A 23426-nucleotide genomic window follows, 5' to 3' on the forward strand; every position below is an offset into this window, starting at 1 on the left:
CTAGGCTGTTGTATTACCTATGCGATTCCTAAGCAATTCCAATTCCTTATCAGCGAGCAAATATACTTTTTCGACACAAGTTACCATACATATGACTCTGATCTTACCTTCTGTGATCATTGTTGAATTTGTACTGATTTCCGATGTATACGATGATGTTGTAGTGACTGGTGTTGTGGTAGTGATATTTGACAGAGTAGGAGCTTTGGTAAAAATAACAAACACTTGGATATCAATAAGTCATTTTAACGACTTACTACAACTACTTGTTGCGTCTGAGTCTGTATGAAATCTCTGTATATGTTTCAATACAACACCAATGCTCTCACAAAGAGCTGAACAAAATATTCTTGAAAAGATTTATTCATGTGGCACAAGCATGAAAACAGAGAATTATATTGCCAAGCAGAATAGTGTTTAAGAAAACTTTCAGCAATGCCTTATGCCTTTGCTTTTCTCAAAGATACTTACGGAAGGGTGGTGCTCCAGGAAGAGGTGAAATATAAGAACAAGTCAGGAAGTGTACTTTATTATGGTCAGTTATTCTCTTTGGTACGTAACAGGCCCTTTCTGTAGACGAAACATGTACCGAAAACATAGTAAAATCTAGAAATCACACAATGTTGTGAACATGATTTGTCAGCTTCATTTTGTTTTTCAAATTAAAAAGTATCATGGTAATTCTGGACTTTTTGACTAACTATTTGTCATGACATGTAAACGCTAACGACATATATGATACTACCGGGTGTTTTGGAGCATTCGATATTTCCATGGTCCAATGAACTAGTATTGCTTTTAATTGTGATGTAAAGAAATTCTTACCAATTGGACTCAATGGCTCCCTTGTCGTCTCTTCTGTTGTCTGCGGTTGACTCGGTGTTGTGCTTGATATCTCTGTAGTAAGGAAGGTAGCAGATGTGCTCGGGGCTGTTGCGATTAGAACAAAAGATAAGGTGAGTTTTGCCACATCAAGTATCACAAACAGTTTGTGAGTACATCAATTGACGTACTAGGAAAATAATTAGTCTGTAGTCTTTGATACATTAATTTATGTCTCTTTTCAATTTCTTGGAGATTAATCTAGGCTGTTGTATTACCTATGCGATTCCTAAGCAATTCCAATTCCTTATCAGCGAGCAAATATACTTTTTCGACACAAGTTACCATACATATGACTCTGATCTTACCTTCTGTGATCATTGTTGAATTTGTACTGATTTCCGATGTATACGATGATGTTGTAGTGACTGGTGTTGTGGTAGTGATATTTGACAGAGTAGGAGCTTTGGTAAAAATAACAAACACTTGGATATCAATAAGTCATTTTAACGACTTACTACAACTACTTGTTGCGTCTGAGTCTGTATGAAATCTCTGTATATGTTTCAATACAACACCAATGCTCTCACAAAGAGCTGAACAAAATATTCTTGAAAAGATTTATTCATGTGGCACAAGCATGAAAAACAGAATTTATATTGCCAAGCAGAATAGTGTTTAAGAAAACTTTCAGCAATGCCTTATGCCTTTGCTTTTCTCAAAGATACTTACGGAAGGGTGGTGCTCCAGGAAGAGGTGAAATATAAGAACAAGTCAGGAAGTGTACTTTATTATGGTCAGTTATTCTCTTTGGTACGTAACAGGCCCTTTCTGTAGACGAAACATGTACCGAAAACATAGTAAAATCTAGAAATCACAAAATGTTGTGAACATGATTTGTCAGCTTCATTTTGTTTTTCAAATTAAAAAGGTATCATGGTAATTCTGGACTTTTTGACTAACTATTTGTCATGACATGTAAACGCTAACGACATATATGATACTACCGGGTGTTTTGGAGCATTCGATATTTCCATGGTCCAATGAACTAGTATTGCTTTTAATTGTGATGTAAAGAAATTCTTACCAATTGGAGTCAATGGCTCCCTTGTTGTCTCTTCTGTTGTCTGCGGTTGACTCGGTGTTGTGCTTGATATCTCTGTAGTAAGGAAGGTAGCAGATGTGCTCGGGGCTGTTGCGATTAGAACAAAAGATAAGGTGAGTTTTGCCACATCAAGTATCACAAACAGTTTGTGAGTACATCAATTGACGTACTAGGAAATAATTAGTCTGTAGTCTTTGATACATTAATTTATGTCTCTTTTCAATTTCTTGGAGATTAATCTAGGCTGTTGTATTACCTATGCGATTCCTAAGCAATTCCAATTCCTTATCAGCGAGCAAATATACTTTTTCGACACAAGTTACCATACATATGACTCTGATCTTACCTTCTGTGATCATTGTTGAATTTGTACTGATTTCCGATGTATACGATGATGTTGTAGTGACTGGTGTTGTGGTAGTGATATTTGACAGAGTAGGAGCTTTGGTAAAAATAACAAACACTTGGATATCAATAAGTCATTTTAACGACTTACTACAACTACTTGTTGCGTCTGAGTCTGTATGAAATCTCTGTATATGTTTCAATACAACACCAATGCTCTCACAAAGAGCTGAACAAAATATTCTTGAAAAGATTTATTCATGTGGCACAAGCATGAAAACAGAATTATATTGCCAAGCAGAATAGTGTTTAAGAAAACTTTCAGCAATGCCTTATGCCTTTGCTTTTCTCAAAGATACTTACGGAAGGGTGGTGCTTCAGGAAGAGGTGAAATATAAGAACAAGTCAGGAAGTGTACTTTATTATGGTCAGTTATTCTCTTTGGTACGTAACAGGCCCTTTCTGTAGACGAAACATGTACCGAAAACATAGTAAAATCTAGAAATCACACAATGTTGTGAACATGATTTGTCAGCTTCATTTTGTTTTTCAAATTAAAATAGTATCATGGTAATTCTGGACTTTTTGACTAACTATTTGTCATGACATGTAAACGCTAACGACATATATGATACTACCGGGTGTTTTGGAGCATTCGATATTTCCATGGTCCAATGAACTAGTATTGCTTTTAATTGTGATGTAAAGAAATTCTTACCAATTGGAGTCAATGGCTCCCTTGTTGTCTCTTCTGTTGTCTGCGGTTGACTCGGTGTTGTGCTTGATATCTCTGTAGTAAGGAGGTAGCAGATGTGCTCGGGGCTGTTGCGATTAGAACAAAAGATAAGGTGAGTTTTGCCACATCAAGTATCACAAACAGTTTGTGAGTACATCAATTGACGTACTAGGAAATAATTAGTCTGTAGTCTTTGATACATTAATTTGTCTCTTTTCAATTTCTTGGAGATTAATCTAGGCTGTTGTATTACCTATGCGATTCCTAAGCAATTCCAATTCCTTATCAGCGAGCAAATATACTTTTTCGACACAAGTTACCATACATATGACTCTGATCTTACCTTCTGTGATCATTGTTGAATTTGTACTGATTTCCGATGTATACGATGATGTTGTAGTGACTGGTGTTGTGGTAGTGATATTTGACAGAGTAGGAGCTTTGGTAAAAATAACAAACACTTGGATATCAATAAGTCATTTTAACGACTTACTACAACTACTTGTTGCGTCTGAGTCTGTATGAAATCTCTGTATATGTTTCAATACAACACCAATGCTCTCACAAAGAGCTGAACAAAATATTCTTGAAAAGATTTATTCATGTGGCACAAGCATGAAAACAGAAATTATATTGCCAAGCAGAATAGTGTTTAAGAAAACTTTCAGCAATGCCTTATGCCTTTGCTTTTCTCAAAGATACTTACGGAAGGGTGGTGCTCAGGAAGAGGTGAAATATAAGAACAAGTCAGGAAGTGTACTTTATTATGGTCAGTTATTCTCTTTGGTACGTAACAGGCCCTTTCTGTAGACGAAACATGTACCGAAAACATAGTAAAATCTAGAAATCACACAATGTTGTGAACATGATTTGTCAGCTTCATTTTGTTTTTCAAATTAAAATAGTATCATGGTAATTCTGGACTTTTTGACTAACTATTTGTCATGACATGTAAACGCTAACGACATATATGATACTACCGGGTGTTTTGGAGCATTCGATATTTCCATGGTCCAATGAACTAGTATTGCTTTTAATTGTGATGTAAAGAAATTCTTACCAATTGGACTCAATGGCTCCCTTGTCGTCTCTTCTGTTGTCTGCGGTTGACTCGGTGTTGTGCTTGATATCTCTGTAGTAAGGAAGGTAGCAGATGTGCTCGGGGCTGTTGCGATTAGAACAAAAGATAAGGTGAGTTTTGCCACATCAAGTATCACAAACAGTTTGTGAGTACATCAATTGACGTACTAGGAAATAATTAGTCTGTAGTCTTTGATACATTAATTTATGTCTCTTTTCAATTTCTTGGAGATTAATCTAGGCTGTTGTATTACCTATGCGATTCTAAGCAATTCCAATTCCTTATCAGCGAGCAAATATACTTTTTCGACACAAGTTACCATACATATGACTCTGATCTTACCTTCTGTGATTATTGTTGAACTTGTACTGATTTCCGTTGTATACGATGATGTTGTAGTGCCTGGTGTTGTGGTAGTGATATTTGACAGAGTAGGAGCTTTGGTAAAAATAACAAACACTTGGATATCAATAAGTCATTTTAACGACTTACTACAACTACTTGTTGCGTCTGAGTGTGTATGAAATCTCTGTATATGTTTCAATACAACACCAATGCTCTCACAAATAGCTGAACAAAATATTCTTGAAAAGATTTATTCATGTGGCACAAGCATGAAAACAGAATTATACTGCCAAGCAGAATAGTGTTTAAGAAAACTTTCAGCAATGCCTTATGCCTTTGCTTTTCTCAAAGATACTTACGGAAGGGTGGTGCTTCAGGAAGAGGTGAAATATAAGAACAAGTCAGGAAGTGTACTTTATTATGGTCAGTTATTCTCTTTGGTACGTAACAGGCCCTTTCTGTAGACGAAACATGTACCGAAAACATAGTAAAATCTAGAAATCACAAAATGTTGTGAACATGATTTGTCAGCTTCATTTTGTTTTTCAAATTAAAATAGTATCATGGTAATTCTGGACTTTTTGACTAACTATTTGTCATGACATGTAAACGCTAACGACATATATGATACTACCGGGTGTTTTGGAGCATTCGATATTTCCATGGTCCAATGAACTAGTATTGCTTTTAATTGTGATGTAAAGAAATTCTTACCAATTGGAGTCAATGGCTCCCTTGTTGTCTCTTCTGTTGTCTGCGGTTGACTCGGTGTTGTGCTTGATATCTCTGTAGTAAGGAAGGTAGCAGATGTGCTCGGGGCTGTTGCGATTAGAACAAAAGATAAGGTGAGTTTTGCCACATCAAGTATCACAAACAGTTTGTGAGTACATCAATTGACGTACTAGGAAATAATTAGTCTGTAGTCTTTGATACATTAATTTATGTCTCTTTTCAATTTCTTGGAGATTAATCTAGGCTGTTGTATTACCTATGCGATTCCTAAGCAATTCCAATTCCTTATCAGCGAGCAAATATACTTTTTCGACACAAGTTACCATACATATGACTCTGATCTTACCTTCTGTGATCATTGTTGAACTTGTACTGATTTCCGTTGTATACGATGATGTTGTAGTGCCTGGTGTTGTGGTAGTGATATTTGACAGAGTAGGAGCTTTGGTAAAAATAACAAAACACTTGGATATCAATAAGTCATTTTAACGACTTACTACAACTACTTTTTGCGTCTGAGTGTGTATGAAATCTCTGTATATGTTTCAATACAACACCAATGCTCTCACAAATAGCTGAACAAAATATTCTTGAAAAGATTTATTCATGTGGCACAAGCATGAAAACAGAATTATACTGCCAAGCAGAATAGTGTTTAAGAAAACTTTCAGCAATGCCTTATGCCTTTGCTTTTCTCAAAGATACTTACGGAAGGGTGTGCTTCAGGAAGAGGTGAAATATAAGAACAAGTCAGGAAGTGTACTTTATTATGGTCAGTTATTCTCTTTGGTACGTAACAGGCCCTTTCTGTAGACGAAACATGTACCGAAAACATAGTAAAATCTAGAAATCACACAATGTTGTGAACATGATTTGTCAGGTTCATTTTGTTTTTCAAATTAAAAAGGTATCATGGTAATTCTGGACTTTTTGACTAACTATTTGTCATGACATGTAAACGCTAACGACATATATGATACTACCGGGTGTTTTGGAGCATTCGATATTTCCATGGTCCAATGAACTAGTATTGCTTTTAATTGTGATGTAAAGAAATTCTTACCAATTGGAGTCAATGGCTCCCTTGTTGTCTCTTCTGTTGTCTTCGGTTGACTCGGTGTTGTGCTTGATATCTCTGTAGTAAGGAAGGTAGCAGATGTGCTCGGGGCTGTTGCGATTAGAACAAAAGATAAGGTGAGTTTTGCCACATTTAGTATCACAAACAGTTTGTGAGTACATCAATTGACGTACTAGGAAATAATTAGTCTGTAGTCTTTGATACATTAATTTATGTCTCTTTTCAATTTCTTGGAGATTAATCTAGGCTGTTGTATTACCTATGCGATTCCTAAGCAATTACAATTCCTTATCAGCGAGCAAATATACTTTTTCGACACAAGTTACCATACATATGACTCTGATCTTACCTTCTGTGATCATTGTTGAACTTGTACTGATTTCCGTTGTATACGATGATGTTGTAGTGCTGGTGTTGTGGTAGTGATATTTGACAGAGTAGGAGCTTTGGTAAAAATAACAAACACTTGGATATCAATAAGTCATTTTAACGACTTATACAACTACTTGTTGCGTCTGAGTGTGTATGAAATCTCTGTATATGTTTCAATACAACACCAATGCTCTCACAAATAGCTGAACAAAATATTCTTGAAAAGATTTATTCATGTGGCACAAGCATGAAAACAGAATTATATGCCAAGCAGAATAGTGTTTAAGAAAACTTTCAGCAATGCCTTATGCCTTTGCTTTTCTCAAAGATACTTACGGAAGGGTGGTGCTTCAGGAAGAGGTGAAATATAAGAACAAGTCAGGAAGTGTACTTTATTATGGTCAGTTATTCTCTTTGGTACGTAACAGGCCCTTTCTGTAGACGAAACATGTACCGAAAACATAGTAAAATCTAGAAATCACACAATGTTGTGAACATGATTTGTCAGCTTCATTTTGTTTTTCAAATTAAAATAGTATCATGGTAATTCTGGACTTTTTGACTAACTATTTGTCATGACATGTAAACGCTAACGACATATATGATACTACCGGGTGTTTTGGAGCATTCGATATTCCATGGTCCAATGAACTAGTATTGCTTTTAATTGTGATGTAAAGAAATTCTTACCAATGGAGTCAATGGCTCCCTTGTTGTCTCTTCTGTTGTCTTCGGTTGACTCGGTGTTGTGCTTGATATCTCTGTAGTAAGGAAGGTAGCAGATGTGCTCGGGGCTGTTGCGATTAGAACAAAAGATAAGGTGAGTTTTGCCACATCAAGTATCACAAACAGTTTGTGAGTACATCAATTGACGTACTAGGAAATAATTAGTCTGTAGTCTTTGATACATTAATTTATGTCTCTTTTCAATTTCTTGGAGATTAATCTAGGCTGTTGTATTACCTATGCGATTCCTAAGCAATTCCAATTCCTTATCAGCGAGCAAATATACTTTTTCGACACAAGTTACCATACATATGACTCTGATCTTACCTTCTGTGATCATTGTTGAACTTGTACTGATTTCCGTTGTATACGATGATGTTGTAGTGCCTGGTGTTGTGGTAGTGATATTTGACAGAGTAGGAGCTTTGGTAAAAATAACAAACACTTGGATATCAATAAGTCATTTTAACGACTTACTACAACTACTTGTTGCGTCTGAGTCTGTATGAAATCTCTGTATATGTTTCAATACAACACCAATGCTCTCACAAATAGCTGAACAAAATATTCTTGAAAAGATTTATTCATGTGGCACAAGCATGAAAACAGAATTATATTGCCAAGCAGAATAGTGTTTAAGAAAACTTTCAGCAATGCCTTATGCCTTTGCTTTTCTCAAAGATACTTACGGAAGGGTGGTGCTTCAGGAAGAGGTGAAATATAAGAACAAGTCAGGAAGTGTACTTTATTATGGTCAGTTATTCTCTTGGTACGTAACAGGCCCTTTCTGTAGACGAAACATGTACCGAAAACATAGTAAAATCTAGAAATCACACAATGTTGTGAACATGATTTGTCAGCTTCATTTTGTTTTTCAAATTAAAATAGTATCATGGTAATTCTGGACTTTTTGACTAACTATTTGTCATGACATGTAAACGCTAACGACATATATGATACTACCGGGTGTTTTGGAGCATTCGATATTTCCATGGTCCAATGAACTAGTATTGCTTTTAATTGTGATGTAAAGAAATTCTTACCAATTGGAGTCAATGGCTCCCTTGTTGTCTCTTCTGTTGTCTGCGGTTGACTCGGTGTTGTGCTTGATATCTCTGTAGTAAGGAAGGTAGCAGATGTGCTCGGGGCTGTTGCGATTAGAACAAAAGATAAGGTGAGTTTTGCCACATCAAGTATCACAAACAGTTTGTGAGTACATCAATTGACGTACTAGGAAATAATTAGTCTGTAGTCTTTGATACATTAATTTATGTCTCTTTTCAATTTCTTGGAGATTAATCTAGGCTGTTGTATTACCTATGCGATTCCTAAGCAATTCCAATTCCTTATCAGCGAGCAAATATACTTTTTCGACACAAGTTACCATACATATGACTCTGATCTTACCTTCTGTGATCATTGTTGAACTTGTACTGATTTCCGTTGTATACGATGATGTTGTAGTGCCTGGTGTTGTGGTAGTGATATTTGACAGAGTAGGAGCTTTGGTAAAAATAACAAACACTTGGATATCAATAAGTCATTTTAACGACTTACTACAACTACTTGTTGCGTCTGAGTCTGTATGAAATCTCTGTATATGTTTCAATACAACACCAATGCTCTCACAAATAGCTGAACAAAATATTCTTGAAAAGATTTATTCATGTGGCACAAGCATGAAAACAGAATTATATTGCCAAGCAGAATAGTGTTTAAGAAAACTTTCAGCAATGCCTTATGCCTTTGCTTTTCTCAAAGATACTTACGGAAGGGTGGTGCTTCAGGAAGAGGTGAAATATAAGAACAAGTCAGGAAGTGTACTTTATTATGGTCAGTTATTCTCTTTGGTACGTAACAGGCCCTTTCTGTAGACGAAACATGTACCGAAAACATAGTAAAATCTAGAAATCACACAATGTTGTGAACATGATTTGTCAGCTTCATTTTGTTTTTCAAATTAAAATAGTATCATGGTAATTCTGGACTTTTTGACTAACTATTTGTCATGACATGTAAACGCTAACGACATATATGATACTACCGGGTGTTTTGGAGCATTCGATATTTCCATGGTCCAATGAACTAGTATTGCTTTTAATTGTGATGTAAAGAAATTCTTACCAATTGGAGTCAATGGCTCCCTTGTTGTCTCTTTGTTGTCTGCGGTTGACTCGGTGTTGTGCTTGATATCTCTGTAGTAAGGAAGGTAGCAGATGTGCTCGGGGCTGTTGCGATTAGAACAAAAGATAAGGTGAGTTTTGCCACATCAAGTATCACAAACAGTTTGTGAGTACATCAATTGACGTACTAGGAAATAATTAGTCTGTAGTCTTTGATACATTAATTTATGTCTCTTTTCAATTTCTTGGAGATTAATCTAGGCTGTTGTATTACCTATGCGATTCCTAAGCAATTCCAATTCCTTATCAGCGAGCAAATATACTTTTTCGACACAAGTTACCATACATATGACTCTGATCTTACCTTCTGTGATCATTGTTGAACTTGTACTGATTTCCGTTGTATACGATGATGTTGTAGTGCCTGGTGTTGTGGTAGTGATATTTGACAGAGTAGGAGCTTTGGTAAAAATAACAAACACTTGGATATCAATAAGTCATTTTAACGACTTACTACAACTACTTGTTGCGTCTGAGTCTGTATGAAATCTCTGTATATGTTTCAATACAACACCAATGCTCTCACAAATAGCTGAACAAAATATTCTTGAAAAGATTTATTCATGTGGCACAAGCATGAAAACAGAATTATATTGCCAAGCAGAATAGTGTTTAAGAAAACTTTCAGCAATGCCTTATGCCTTTGCTTTTCTCAAAGATACTTACGGAAGGGTGGTGCTTCAGGAAGAGGTGAAATATAAGAACAAGTCAGGAAGTGTACTTTATTATGGTCAGTTATTCTCTTTGGTACGTAACAGGCCCTTTCTGTAGACGAAACATGTACCGAAAAACATAGTAAAATCTAGAAATCACACAATGTTGTGAACATGATTTGTCAGCTTCATTTTGTTTTTCAAATTAAAATAGTATCATGGTAATTCTGGACTTTTTGACTAACTATTTGTCATGACATGTAAACGCTAACGACATATATGATACTACCGGGTGTTTTGGAGCATTCGATATTTCCATGGTCCAATGAACTAGTATTGCTTTTAATTGTGATGTAAAGAAATTCTTACCAATTGGAGTCAATGGCTCCCTTGTTGTCTCTTCTGTTGTCTTCGGTTGACTCGGTGTTGTGCTTGATATCTCTGTAGTAAGGAAGGTAGCAGATGTGCTCGGGGCTGTTGCGATTAGAACAAAAGATAAGGTGAGTTTTGCCACATCAAGTATCACAAACAGTTTGTGAGTACATCAATTGACGTACTAGGAAATAATTAGTCTGTAGTCTTTGATACATTAATTTATGTCTCTTTTCAATTTCTTGGAGATTAATCTAGGCTGTTGTATTACCTATGCGATTCCTAAGCAATTCCAATTCCTTATCAGCGAGCAAATATACTTTTCGACACAAGTTACCATACATATGACTCTGATCTTACCTTCTGTGATCATTGTTGAACTTGTACTGATTTCCGTTGTATACGATGATGTTGTAGTGACTGGTGTTGTGGTAGTGATATTTGACAGAGTAGGAGCTTTGGTAAAAATAACAAACACTTGGATATCAATAAGTCATTTTAACGACTTACTACAACTACTTGTTGCGTCTGAGTGTGTATGAAATCTCTGTATATGTTTCAATACAACACCAATGCTCTCACAAATAGCTGAACAAAATATTCTTGAAAAGATTTATTCATGTGGCACAAGCATGAAAACAGAATTATATTGCCAAGCAGAATAGTGTTTAAGAAAACTTTCAGCAATGCCTTATGCCTTTGCTTTTCTCAAAGATACTTACGGAAGGGTGGTGCTTCAGGAAGAGGTGAAATATAAGAACAAGTCAGGAAGTGTACTTTATTATGGTCAGTTATTCTCTTTGGTACGTAACAGGCCCTTTCTGTAGACGAAACATGTACCAAAAACATAGTAAAATCTAGAAATCACACAATGTTGTGAACATGATTTGTCAGCTTCATTTTGTTTTTCAAATTAAAATAGTATCATGGTAATTCTGGACTTTTTGACTAACTATTTGTCATGACATGTAAACGCTAACGACATATATGATACTACCGGGTGTTTTGGAGCATTCGATATTTCCATGGTCCAATGAACTAGTATTGCTTTTAATTGTGATGTAAAGAAATTCTTACCAATTGGAGTCAATGGCTCCTTGTTGTCTCTTCTGTTGTCTTCGGTTGACTCGGTGTTGTGCTTGATATCTCTGTAGTAAGGAAGGTAGCAGATGTGCTCGGGGCTGTTGCGATTAGAACAAAAGATAAGGTGAGTTTTGCCACATCAAGTATCACAAACAGTTTGTGAGTACATCAATTGACGTACTAGGAAATAATTAGTCTGTAGTCTTTGATACATTAATTATGTCTCTTTTCAATTTCTTGAGATTAATCTAGGCTGTTGTATTACCTATGCGATTCCTAAGCAATTCCAATTCCTTATCAGCGAGCAAATATACTTTTTCGACACAAGTTACCATACATATGACTCTGATCTTACCTTCTGTGATCATTGTTGAACTTGTACTGATTTCCGTTGTATACGATGATGTTGTAGTGACTGGTGTTGTGGTAGTGATATTTGACAGAGTAGGAGCTTTGGTAAAAATAACAAACACTTGGATATCAATAAGTCATTTTAACGACTTACTACAACTACTTGTTGCGTCTGAGTCTGTATGAAATCTCTGTATATGTTTCAATACAACACCAATGCTCTCACAAATAGCTGAACAAAATATTCTTGAAAAGATTTATTCATGTGGCACAAGCATGAAAACAGAATTATATTGCCAAGCAGAATAGTGTTTAAGAAAACTTTCAGCAATGCCTTATGCCTTTGCTTTTCTCAAAGATACTTACGGAAGGGTGGTGCTTCAGGAAGAGGTGAAATATAAGAACAAGTCAGGAAGTGTACTTTATTATGGTCAGTTATTCTCTTTGGTACGTAACAGGCCCTTTCTGTAGACGAAACATGTACCAAAAACATAGTAAAATCTAGAAATCACACAATGTTGTGAACATGATTTGTCAGCTTCATTTTGTTTTTCAAATTAAAATAGTATCATGGTAATTCTGGACTTTTTGACTAACTATTTGTCATGACATGTAAAGGCTAACGACATATATGATACTACCGGGTGTTTTGGAGCATTCGATATTTCCATGGTCCAATGAACTAGTATTGCTTTTAATTGTGATGTAAAGAAATTCTTACCAATTGGAGTCAATGGCTCCCTTGTTGTCTCTTCTGTTGTCTGCGGTTGACTCGGTGTTGTGCTTGATATCTCTGTAGTAAGGAAGGTAGCAGATGTGCTCGGGGCTGTTGCGATTAGAACAAAAGATAAGGTGAGTTTTGCCACATCAAGTATCACAAACAGTTTGTGAGTACATCAATTGTACTAGGAAATAATTAGTCTGTAGTCTTTGATACATTAATTTATGTCTCTTTTCAATTTCTTGGAGATTAATCTAGGCTGTTGTATTACCTATGCGATTCCTAAGCAATTCCAATTCCTTATCAGCGAGCAAATATACTTTTTCGACACAAGTTACCATACATATGACTCTGATCTTACCTTCTGTGATCATTGTTGAACTTGTACTGATTTCCGTTGTATACGATGATGTTGTAGTGACTGGTGTTGTGGTAGTGATATTTGACAGAGTAGGAGCTTTGGTAAAAATAACAAACACTTGGATATCAATAAGTCATTTAAACGACTTACTACAACTACTTGTTGCGTCTGAGTCTGTATGAAATCTCTGTATATGTTTCAATACAACACCAATGCTCTCACAAATAGCTGAACAAAATATTCTTGAAAAGATTTATTCATGTGGCACAAGCATGAAAACAGAATTATATTGCCAAGCAGAATAGTGTTTAAGAAAACTTTCAGCAATGCCTTATGCCTTTGCTTTTCTCAAAGATACTTACGGAAGGGTGGTGCTTCAGGAAGAGGTGAAATATAAGAACAAGTCAGGAAGTGTACTTTATTATGGTCAGTTATTCTCTTTGGTACGTAACAGGCCCTTTCTGTAGACGAAACATGTACCAAAAACATAGTAAAAATCTAGAAATCACACAATGTTGTGAACATGATTTGTCAGCTTCATTTGTTTTTCAAATTAAAATAGTATCATGGTAATTCTGGACTTTTTGACTAACTATTTGTCATGACATGTAAACGCTAACGACATATATGATACTACGGGTGTTTGGAGCATTCGATATTTCCATGGTCCAATGAACTAGTATTGCTTTTAATTGTGATGTAAAGAAATTCTTACCAATTGGAGTCAATGGCTCCCTTGTTGTCTCTTCTGTTGTCTGCGGTTGACTCGGTGTTGTGCTTGATATCTCTGTAGTAAGGAAGGTAGCAGATGTGCTCGGGGCTGTTGCGATTAGAACAAAAGATAAGGTGAGTTTTGCCACATCAAGTATCACAAACAGTTTGTGAGTACATCAATTGACGTACTAGGAAATAATTAGTCTGTAGTCTTTGATACATTAATTTATGTCTCTTTTCAATTTCTTGGAGATTAATCTAGGCTGTTGTATTACCTATGCGATTCCTAAGCAATTCCAATTCCTTATCAGCGAGCAAATATACTTTTTCGACACAAGTTACCATACATATGACTCTGATCTTACCTTCTGTGATCATTGTTGAACTTGTACTGATTTCCGTTGTATACGATGATGTTGTAGTGCCTGGTGTTGTGGTAGTGATATTTGACAGAGTAGGAGCTTTGGTAAAAATAACAAACACTTGGATATCAATAAGTCATTTTAACGACTTACTACAACTACTTGTTGCGTCTGAGTCTGTATGAAATCTCTGTATATGTTTCAATACAACGCCAATGCTCTCACAAATAGCTGAAGAAATCATTCTTGAAAAGATTTATTCATGTGGCACAAGCATCAAAACAGAATTATGTTGCCAAGCAGAATAGTGTTTAAGAAAACTTTCAGCAATGCCTTATGCCTTTGCTTTTCTCAAAGATACTTACGGAAGGGTGGTGCTTCAGGAAGAGGTGAAATATAAGAACAAGTCAGGAAGTGTACTTTATTATGGTCAGTTATTCTCTTTGGTACGTAACAGGCCCTTTCTGTAGACGAAACATGTACCGAAAACATAGTAAAATCTAGAAATCACACAATGTTGTGAACATGATTTGTCAGCTTCATTTTGTTTTTCAAATTAAAATAGTATCATGGTACTCAAGTAAGTTAATGCATGGGTGTTTGTACCCATCAAGCCCAAAAGTAAGAAAATGATCAGTTATCTTTAAAAACCACGCGATTTGATTGATATTTGGCCTAATTATTGGAATTATTAAATTCTTTAAAATTAATGTTTGCCTAAATCTTGACGAGTTGAGTCACGTGACCAAATCTGATATTTTCCCGCCAAAATTTATGTCTTTATTAATTTCAATATTCCAACCGTAACCCGTTAAATTTTCTTGATTTTCTCTGCACTTTTGGAAACAACATCTATCATATTCTTTCAAAAATACATGGCACTCATGAAACTCTATCTATACTTCTTTCTGATATTCAAAATATTCATGTAAAACATCAAAAATATTGTATTTGTTGTTTTTTGTGAAGAAATGTTATTCAAAATTCAATAATTTTGCATCTGCCACTAGTTCTAACACAAGTTCCTATCCCATTTTACATTAATTGGTCATAATATGTTAAATATTTTGATGTTTAACGGTTGGAATATTCAGTTATTTGCAATATACAATTTTGGCGGGAAAATAATAGATTATGGTCACGTGATCTGACTTAGGTAAGATATTATGATAAATTTCAACTTAATCAAATGCGAAACATATTTTTGGCAATTTTCACAATTTTCTGACCAGGTCTGATTAAAAAGTATGTTCAAACTGATTTTACATGTATGTAAGCCTATGCCCATGCATTAACATACCTGAGTAATTCTGGACTTTTTGACTAACTATTTGTCATGACATGTAAACGCTAAAGACATATATGATACTACCGGGTGTTTTGGAGCATTCGATATTTCCATGGTCCAATGAACTAGTATTGCTTTTAATTGTGATGTAAAGAAATTCTTACCAATTGGAGTCAATGGCTCCCTTGTTGTCTCTTCTGTTGTCTGCGGTTGACTCGGTGTTGTGCTTGATATCTCTGTAGTAAGGAAGATAGCAGATGTGCTCGGGGCTGTTTCGATTAGAACAAAAGATAAGGTGAGTTTTGCCACATCAAGTATCACAAACAGTTTGTGAGTACATCAATTGACGTACTAGGAAATAATTAGTCTGTAGTCTTTGATACATTAATTTATGTCTCTTTTCAATAATTCTTGGAGATTAATCTAGGCTGTTGTATTACCTATGCGATTCCTAAGCAATTCCAATTCCTTATCAGCGAGCAAATATACTTTTTCGACACAAGTTACCATACATATGACTCTGATCTTACCTTCTGTGATCATTGTTGAACTTGTACTGATTTCCGTTGTATACGATGATGTTGTAGTGACTGGTGTTGTGGTAGTGATATTTGACAGAGTAGGAGCTTTGGTAAAAATAACAAACACTTGGATATCAATAAGTCATTTTAACGACTTACTACAACTACTTGTTGCGTCTGAGTCTGTATGAAATCTCTGTATATGTTTCAATACAACACCAATGCTCTCACAAATAGCTGAACAAAATATTCTTGAAAAGATTTATTCATGTGGCACAAGCATGAAAACAGAATTATATTGCCAAGCAGAATAGTGTTTAAGAAAACTTTCAGCAATGCCTTATGCCTTTGCTTTTGTCAAAGATACTTACAGAAGGGTGGTGCTTCAGGAAGAGGTGAAATATAAGAACAAGTCAGGAAGTGTACTTTATTATGGTCAGTTATTCTCTTTGGTACGTAACAGGCCCTTTCTGTAGACGAAACATGTACCAAAACATAGTAAAATCTAGAAATCACAAAATGTTGTGAACATGATTTGTCAGCTTCATTTTGTTTTTCAAATTAAAATAGTATCATGGTATTCTGGACTTTTTGACTAACTATTTGTCATGACATGTAAACGCTAAAGACATATATGATACTACCGGGTGTTTTGGAGCATTCGATATTTCCATGGTCCAATGAACTAGTATTGCTTTTAATTGTGATGTAAAGAAATTCTTACCAATTGGAGTCAATGGCTCCCTTGTTGTCTCTTCTGTTGTCTGCGGTTGACTCGGTGTTGTGCTTGATATCTCTGTAGTAAGGAAGGTAGCAGATGTGCTCGGGGCTGTTGCGATTAGAACAAAAGATAAGGTGAGTTTTGCCACATCAAGTATCACAAACAGTTTGTGAGTACATCAATTGACGTACTAGGAAATAATTAGTCTGTAGTCTTTGATACGTTAATTTATGTCTCTTTTCAATTTCTTGGAGATTAATCTAGGCTTTTGTATTACCTATGCGATTCCTAAGCAATTCCAATTCCTTATCAGCGAGCAAATATACTTTTTCGACACAAGTTACCATACATATGACTCTGATCTTACCTTCTGTGATCATTGTTGAACTTGTACTGATTTCCGTTGTATACGATGATGTTGTAGTGACTGGGGTTGTGGTAGTGATATTTGACAGAGTAGGAGCTTTGGTAAAAATAACAAACACTTGGATATCAATAAGTCATTTTAACGACTTACTACAACTACTTGTTGCGTCTGAGTCTGTATGAAATCTCTGTATATGTTTCAATACAACACCAATGCTCTCACAAATAGCTGAACAAAATATTCTTGAAAAGATTTATTCATGTGGCACAAGCATGAAAACAGAATTATATTGCCAAGCAGAATAGTGTTTAAGAAAACTTTCAGCAATGCCTTATGCCTTTGCTTTTCTCAAAGATACTTACGGAAGGGTGGTGCTTCAGGAAGAGGTGAAATATAAGAACAAGTCAGGAAGTGTACTTTATTATGGTCAGTTATTCTCTTTGGTACGTAACAGGCCCTTTCTGTAGACGAAACATGTACCGAAAACATAGTAAAATCTAGAAATCACACAATGTTGTGAACATGATTTGTCAGCTTCATTTTGTTTTTCAAATTAAAATAGTATCATGGTAATTCTGGACTTTTGACTAACTATTTGTCATGACATGTAAACGCTAACGACATATATGATACTACCGGGTGTTTTGGAGCATTCGATATTTCCATGGTCCAATGAACTAGTATTGCTTTTAATTGTGATGTAAAGAAATTCTTACCAATTGGAGTCAATGGCTCCCTTGTTGTCTCTTCTGTTGTCTGCGGTTGACTCGGTGTTGTGCTTGATATCTCTGTAGTAAGGAAGGTAGCAGATGTGCTCGGGGCTGTTGCGATTAGAACAAAAGATAAGGTGAGTTTTGCCACATCAAGTATCACAAACAGTTTGTGAGTACATCAATTGTCGTACTAGGAAAAATTAGTCTGTAGTCTTTGATACGTAATTTATGTCTCTTTTCAGTTTGTTGGAGATTAATTTAGGCTTTTGTATTACCTATGCGATTCCTAAGCAATTCCAATTCCTTATCAGCGAGCAAATATACTTTTTCGACACAAGTAACCATACATATGACTCTGATCTTACCTTTTGTGATCATTGTTGAACTTGTACTGATTTCCGTTGTATACGATGATGTTGTAGTGACTGGTGTTGTGGTAGTGATATTTGACAGAGTAGGAGCTTTGGTAAAAATAACAAACACTTGGATATCAATAAGTCATTTTAACGACTTACTACAACTACTTGTTGCGTCTGAGTCTGTATGAAATCTCTGTATATGTTTCAATACAACACCAATGCTCTCACAAATAGCTGAACAAATATTCTTGAAAAGATTTATTCATGTGGCACAAGCATGAAAACAGAATTATATTGCCAAGCAGAATAGTGTTTAAGAAAACTGTCAGCAATGCCTTATGCCTTTGCTTTTTTCAAAGATACTTACGGAAGGGTGGTGCTTCAGGAAGAGGTGAAATATAAGAACAAGTCAGGGAGTGTACTTTATTATGGTCAGTTATTCTCTTTGGTACGTAACAGGCCCTTTCTGTAGACGAAACATGTACCGAAAACATAGTAAAATCTAGAAATCACAAAATGTTGTGAACATGATTTGTCAGCTTCATTTTGTTTTTCAAATTAAAATAGTATCATGGTAATTCTGGACTTTTTGACTAACTATTTGTCATGACATGTAAAGGCTAACGACATATATGATACTACCGGGTGTTTTGGAGCATTCGATATTTCCATGGTCCAATGAACTAGTATTGCTTTTAATTGTGATGTAAAGAAATTCTTACCATTGGAGTCAATGGCTCCCTTGTTGTCTCTTCTGTTGTCTGCGGTTGACTCGGTGTTGTGCTTGATATCTCTGTAGTAAGGAAGGTAGCAGATGTGCTCGGGGCTGTTGCGATTAGAACAAAAGATAAGGTGAGTTTTGCCACATCAAGTATCACAAACAGTTTGTGAGTACATCAATTGTCGTACTAGGAAATAATTAGTCTGTAGTCTTTGATACGTTAATTTATGTCTCTTTTCAGTTTGTCGGAGATTAATTTAGGCTGTTGTATTACCTATGCGATTCCTAAGCAATTCCAATTCCTTATCAGCGAGCAAATATACTTTTTCGACACAAGTAACCATACATATGACTCTGATCTTACCTTCTGTGATCATTGTTGAACTTGTACTGATTTCCGTTGTATACGATGATGTTGTAGTGACTGGTGTTGTGGTAGTGATATTTGACAGAGTAGGAGCTTTGGTAAAAATAACAAACACTTGGATATCAATAAGTCATTTTAACGACTTACTACAACTACTTGTTGCGTCTGAGTCTGTATGAAATCTCTGTATATGTTTCAATACAACACCAATGCTCTCACAAATAGCTGAACAAATCATTCTTGAAAAGATTTATTCACGTGGCACAAGCATGAAAACAGAATTATATTGCCAAGCAGAATAGTGTTTAAGAAAATTTCAGCAACGCCTTATGCCTTTGCTTTTCTCAAAGATACTTACGGAAGGGTGGTGCTTCAGGAAGAGGTGAAATATAAGAACAAGTCAGGAAGTGTACTTTATTATGGTCAGTTATTCTCTTTGGTACGTAACAGGCCCTTTCTGTAGACGAAACATGTACCGAAAACATAGTAAAATCTAGAAATCACAAAATGTTGTGAACATGATTTGTCAGCTTCATTTTGTTTTTCAAATTAAAATAGTATCATGGTAATTCTGGACTTTTTGACTAACTATTTGTCATGACATGTAAACGCTAACGACATATATGATACTACCGGGTGTTTTGGAGCATTCGATATTTCCATGGTCCAATGAACTAGTATTGCTTTTAATTGTGATGTAAAGAAATTCTTACCAATTGGAGTCAATGGCTCCCTTGTTGTCTCTTCTGTTGTCTGCGGTTGACTCGGTGTTGTGCTTGATATCTCTGTAGTAAGGAAGGTAGCAGATGTGCTCGGGGCTGTTGCGATTAGAACAAAAGATAAGGTGAGTTTACCACATCAAGTATCACAAACAGTTTGTGAGTACATCAATTGACGTACTAGGAAATAATTAGTCTGTAGTCTTTGATACATTAATTTATGTCTCTTTTCAATTTCTTGGAGATTAATCTAGGCTGTTGTATTACCTATGCGATTCCTAAGCAATTCCAATTCCTTATCAGCGAGCAAATATACTTTTTCCACACAAGTTACCATACTTATGACTCTGATCTTACCTTCTGTGATCATTGTTGAACTTGTACTGATTTCCGTTGTATACGATGATGTTGTAGTGACTGGTGTTGTGGTAGTGATATTTGACAGAGTAGGAGCTTTGGTAAAAATAACAAACACTTGGATATCAATAAGTCATTTTAACGACTTACTACAACTACTTGTTGCGTCTGAGTCTGTATGAAATCTCTGTATATGTTTCAATACAACACCAATGCTCTCACAAATAGCTGAACAAAATATCTTGAAAAGATTTATTCATGTGGCACAAGCATGAAAACAGAATTATATTGCCAAGCAGAATAGTGTTTAAGAAAACTTTCAGCAATGCCTTATGCCTTTGCTTTTCTCAAGATACTTACGGAAGGGTGGTGCTTCAGGAAGAGGTGAAATATAAGAACAAGTCAGGAAGTGTACTTTATTATGGTCAGTTATTCTCTTTGGTACGTAACAGGCCCTTTCTGTAGACGAAACATGTACCGAAAACATAGTAAAATCTAGAAATCACAAAATGTTGTGAACATGATTTGTCAGCTTCATTTTGTTTTCAAATTAAAATAGTATCATGGTAATTCTGGACTTTTTGACTAACTATTTGTCATGACATGTAAACGCTAACGACATATATGATACTACCGGGTGTTTTGGAGCAGTCGATATTTTCATGGTCCAATGAACTAGTATTGCTTTTAATTGTGATGTAAAGAAATTCTTACCAATTGGAGTCAATGGCTCCCTTGTTGTCTCTTCTGTTGTCTGCGGTTGACTCGGTGTTGTGCTTGATATCTCTGTAGTAAGGAAGGTAGCAGATGTGCTCGGGGCTGTTGCGATTAGAACAAAAGATAAGGTGAGTTTTACCACATCAAGTATCACAAACAGTTTGTGAGTACATCAATTGACGTACTAGGAAAATAGTTAGTCTGTAGTCTTTGATACGTTAATTTACGTCTCTTTTCAATTTCTTGGAGATTAATCTAGGCTGTTGTATTACCTATGCGATTCCTAAGCAATTCCAATTCCTTATCAGCGAGCAAATATACTTTTTCGACACAAGTTACCATACTATGACTCTGATCTTACCTTCTGTGATCATTGTTGAACTTGTACTGATTTCCGTTGTATACGATGATGTTGTAGTGACTGGTGTTGTGGTAGTGATATTTGACAGAGTAGGAGCTTTGGTAAAAATAACAAACACTTGGATATCAATAAGTCATTTTAACGACTTACTACAACTACTTGTTGCGTCTGAGTCTGTATGAAATCTCTGTATATGTTTCAATACAACACCAATGCTCTCACAAATAGCTGAACAAAATATTCTTGAAAGATTTATTCATGTGGCACAAGCATGAAAACAGAATTATATTGCCAAGCAGAATAGTGTTTAAGAAAACTTTCAGCAATGCCTTATGCCTTTGCTTTTCTCAAAGATACTTACGGAAGGGTGGTGCTTCAGGAAGAGGTGAAATATAAGAACAAGTCAGGAAGTGTACTTTATTATGGTCAGTTATTCTCTTTGGTACGTAACAGGCCCTTTCTGTAGACGAAACATGTACCGAAAACATAGTAAAATCTAGAAATCACAAAATGTTGTGAACATGATTTGTCAGCTTCATTTGTTTTTCAAATTAAAATAGTATCATGGTAATTCTGGACTTTTTGACTAACTATTTGTCATGACATGTAAACGCTAACGACATATATGATACTACCGGGTGTTTTGGAGCATTCGATATTTCCATGGTCCAATGAACTAGTATTGCTTTTAATTGTGATGTAAAGAAATTCTTACCAATTGGAGTCAATGGCTCCCTTGTTGTCTCTTCTCTTGTCTGCGGTTGACTCGGTGTTGTGCTTGATATCTCTGTAGTAAGGAAGGTAGCAGATGTGCTCGGGGCTGTTGCGATTAGAACAAAAGATAAGGTGAGTTTTGCCACATCAAGTATCACAAACAGTTTGTGAGTACATCAATTGCGTACTAGGAAAATAGTTAGTCTGTAGTCTTTGATACATTAATTTATGTCTCTTTTCAATTTCTTGGAGATTAATCTAGGCTGTTGTATTACCTATACGATTCCTAAGCAATTCCAATTCCTTATCAGCGAGCAAATATACTTTTTCGACACAAGTTACCATACATAGACTCCGATCTTACCTTCTGTGATCATTGTTGAACTTGTACTGATTTCCGTTGTATACGATGATGTTGTAGTGACTGGTGTTGTGGTAGTGATATTTGACAGAGTAGGAGCTTTGTAAAATAACAAACACTTGGATATCAATAAGTCATTTTAACGACTTACTACAACTACTTGTTGCGTCTGAGTCTGTATGAAATCTCTGTATATGTTTCAATACAACACCAATGCTCTCACAAATAGCTGAACAAAATATTCTTGAAAAGATTTATTCATGTGGCACAAGCATGAAAACAGAATTATATTGCCAAGCAGAATAGTGTTTAAGAAAACTTTCAGCAATGCCTTATGCCTTTGCTTTTCTCAAAGATACTTACGGAAGGGTGGTGCTTCAGGAAGAGGTGAAATATAAGAACAAGTCAGGAAGTGTACTTTATTATGGTCAGTTATTCTCTTTGGTACGTAACAGGCCCTTCTGTAGACGAAACATGTACCGAAAACATAGTAAAATCTAGAAATCACAAAATGTTGTGAACATGATTTGTCGGCTTCATTTTGTTTTTCAACTTAAATAGTATCATGGTAATTCTGGACTTTTTGACTAACTATTTGTCATGACATGTAAACGCTAACGACATATATGATACTACCGGGTGTTTGGAGCATTCGATATTTCCATGGTCCAATGAACTAGTATTGCTTTTAATTGTGATGTAAAGAAATTCTTACCAATTGGAGTCAATGGCTCCCTTGTTGTCTCTTCTGTTGTCTGCGGTTGACTCGGTGTTGTGCTTGATATCTCTGTAGTAAGGAAGGTAGCAGATGTGCTCGGGGCTGTTGCGATTAGAACAAAAGATAGGTGAGTTTTACCACATCAAGTATCACAAACAGTTTGTGAGTACATCAATTGACGTACTAGGAAATAGTTAGTCTGTAGTCTTTGATACATTAATTTATGTCTCTTTTCAATTTCTTGGAGATTAATCTAGGCTGTTGTATTACCTATGCGATT

General features: G+C 35.6%; 9 long non-coding RNA genes across 9 annotated transcripts; all 9 read right to left on the minus strand.

Moving 5' to 3' along the window:
• Positions 1 to 4799: 4799 nt before the first annotated feature.
• LOC139132560 (uncharacterized) lies at positions 4800 to 5602 on the minus strand. Its single transcript, XR_011552349.1, has 3 exons — positions 5513 to 5602; positions 5149 to 5253; positions 4800 to 4892 (listed from the first exon to the last, which is right to left on the minus strand). It is a non-coding gene; the product is annotated as an uncharacterized lncRNA (long non-coding RNA).
• Positions 5603 to 5889: 287 nt separating this feature from the next.
• LOC139132561 (uncharacterized) lies at positions 5890 to 6645 on the minus strand. The gene is made up of 3 exons (XR_011552350.1): positions 6594 to 6645; positions 6230 to 6334; positions 5890 to 5973 (listed from the first exon to the last, which is right to left on the minus strand). It is a non-coding gene; the product is annotated as an uncharacterized lncRNA (long non-coding RNA).
• Positions 6646 to 10197: 3552 nt separating this feature from the next.
• On the minus strand, positions 10198 to 11001 carry LOC139132562 (uncharacterized). Its single transcript, XR_011552351.1, has 3 exons — positions 10911 to 11001; positions 10548 to 10652; positions 10198 to 10290 (listed from the first exon to the last, which is right to left on the minus strand). It is a non-coding gene; the product is annotated as an uncharacterized lncRNA (long non-coding RNA).
• A 1355-nt stretch (positions 11002 to 12356) lies between these two features.
• Positions 12357 to 13157, minus strand: LOC139132563 (uncharacterized). The gene is made up of 3 exons (XR_011552352.1): positions 13067 to 13157; positions 12706 to 12810; positions 12357 to 12449 (listed from the first exon to the last, which is right to left on the minus strand). It is a non-coding gene; the product is annotated as an uncharacterized lncRNA (long non-coding RNA).
• Positions 13158 to 13434: 277 nt separating this feature from the next.
• LOC139132564 (uncharacterized) lies at positions 13435 to 14235 on the minus strand. The gene is made up of 3 exons (XR_011552353.1): positions 14146 to 14235; positions 13782 to 13886; positions 13435 to 13527 (listed from the first exon to the last, which is right to left on the minus strand). It is a non-coding gene; the product is annotated as an uncharacterized lncRNA (long non-coding RNA).
• Positions 14236 to 16328: 2093 nt separating this feature from the next.
• On the minus strand, positions 16329 to 17121 carry LOC139132565 (uncharacterized). Its single transcript, XR_011552354.1, has 3 exons — positions 17040 to 17121; positions 16676 to 16780; positions 16329 to 16421 (listed from the first exon to the last, which is right to left on the minus strand). It is a non-coding gene; the product is annotated as an uncharacterized lncRNA (long non-coding RNA).
• Positions 17122 to 19563: 2442 nt separating this feature from the next.
• LOC139132566 (uncharacterized) lies at positions 19564 to 20366 on the minus strand. Its single transcript, XR_011552355.1, has 3 exons — positions 20276 to 20366; positions 19913 to 20017; positions 19564 to 19656 (listed from the first exon to the last, which is right to left on the minus strand). It is a non-coding gene; the product is annotated as an uncharacterized lncRNA (long non-coding RNA).
• Positions 20367 to 20641: 275 nt separating this feature from the next.
• Positions 20642 to 21444, minus strand: LOC139132567 (uncharacterized). The gene is made up of 3 exons (XR_011552356.1): positions 21354 to 21444; positions 20990 to 21094; positions 20642 to 20734 (listed from the first exon to the last, which is right to left on the minus strand). It is a non-coding gene; the product is annotated as an uncharacterized lncRNA (long non-coding RNA).
• Positions 21445 to 21720: 276 nt separating this feature from the next.
• LOC139132568 (uncharacterized) lies at positions 21721 to 22522 on the minus strand. The gene is made up of 3 exons (XR_011552357.1): positions 22432 to 22522; positions 22069 to 22173; positions 21721 to 21813 (listed from the first exon to the last, which is right to left on the minus strand). It is a non-coding gene; the product is annotated as an uncharacterized lncRNA (long non-coding RNA).
• Between the last annotated feature and the right edge of the window lie 904 nt (positions 22523 to 23426).

The sequence above is a fragment of the Ptychodera flava genome, chromosome 5 (assembly GCF_041260155.1).
Source record: "Ptychodera flava strain L36383 chromosome 5, AS_Pfla_20210202, whole genome shotgun sequence".
Lineage (NCBI taxonomy): Eukaryota > Metazoa > Hemichordata > Enteropneusta > Ptychoderidae > Ptychodera > Ptychodera flava.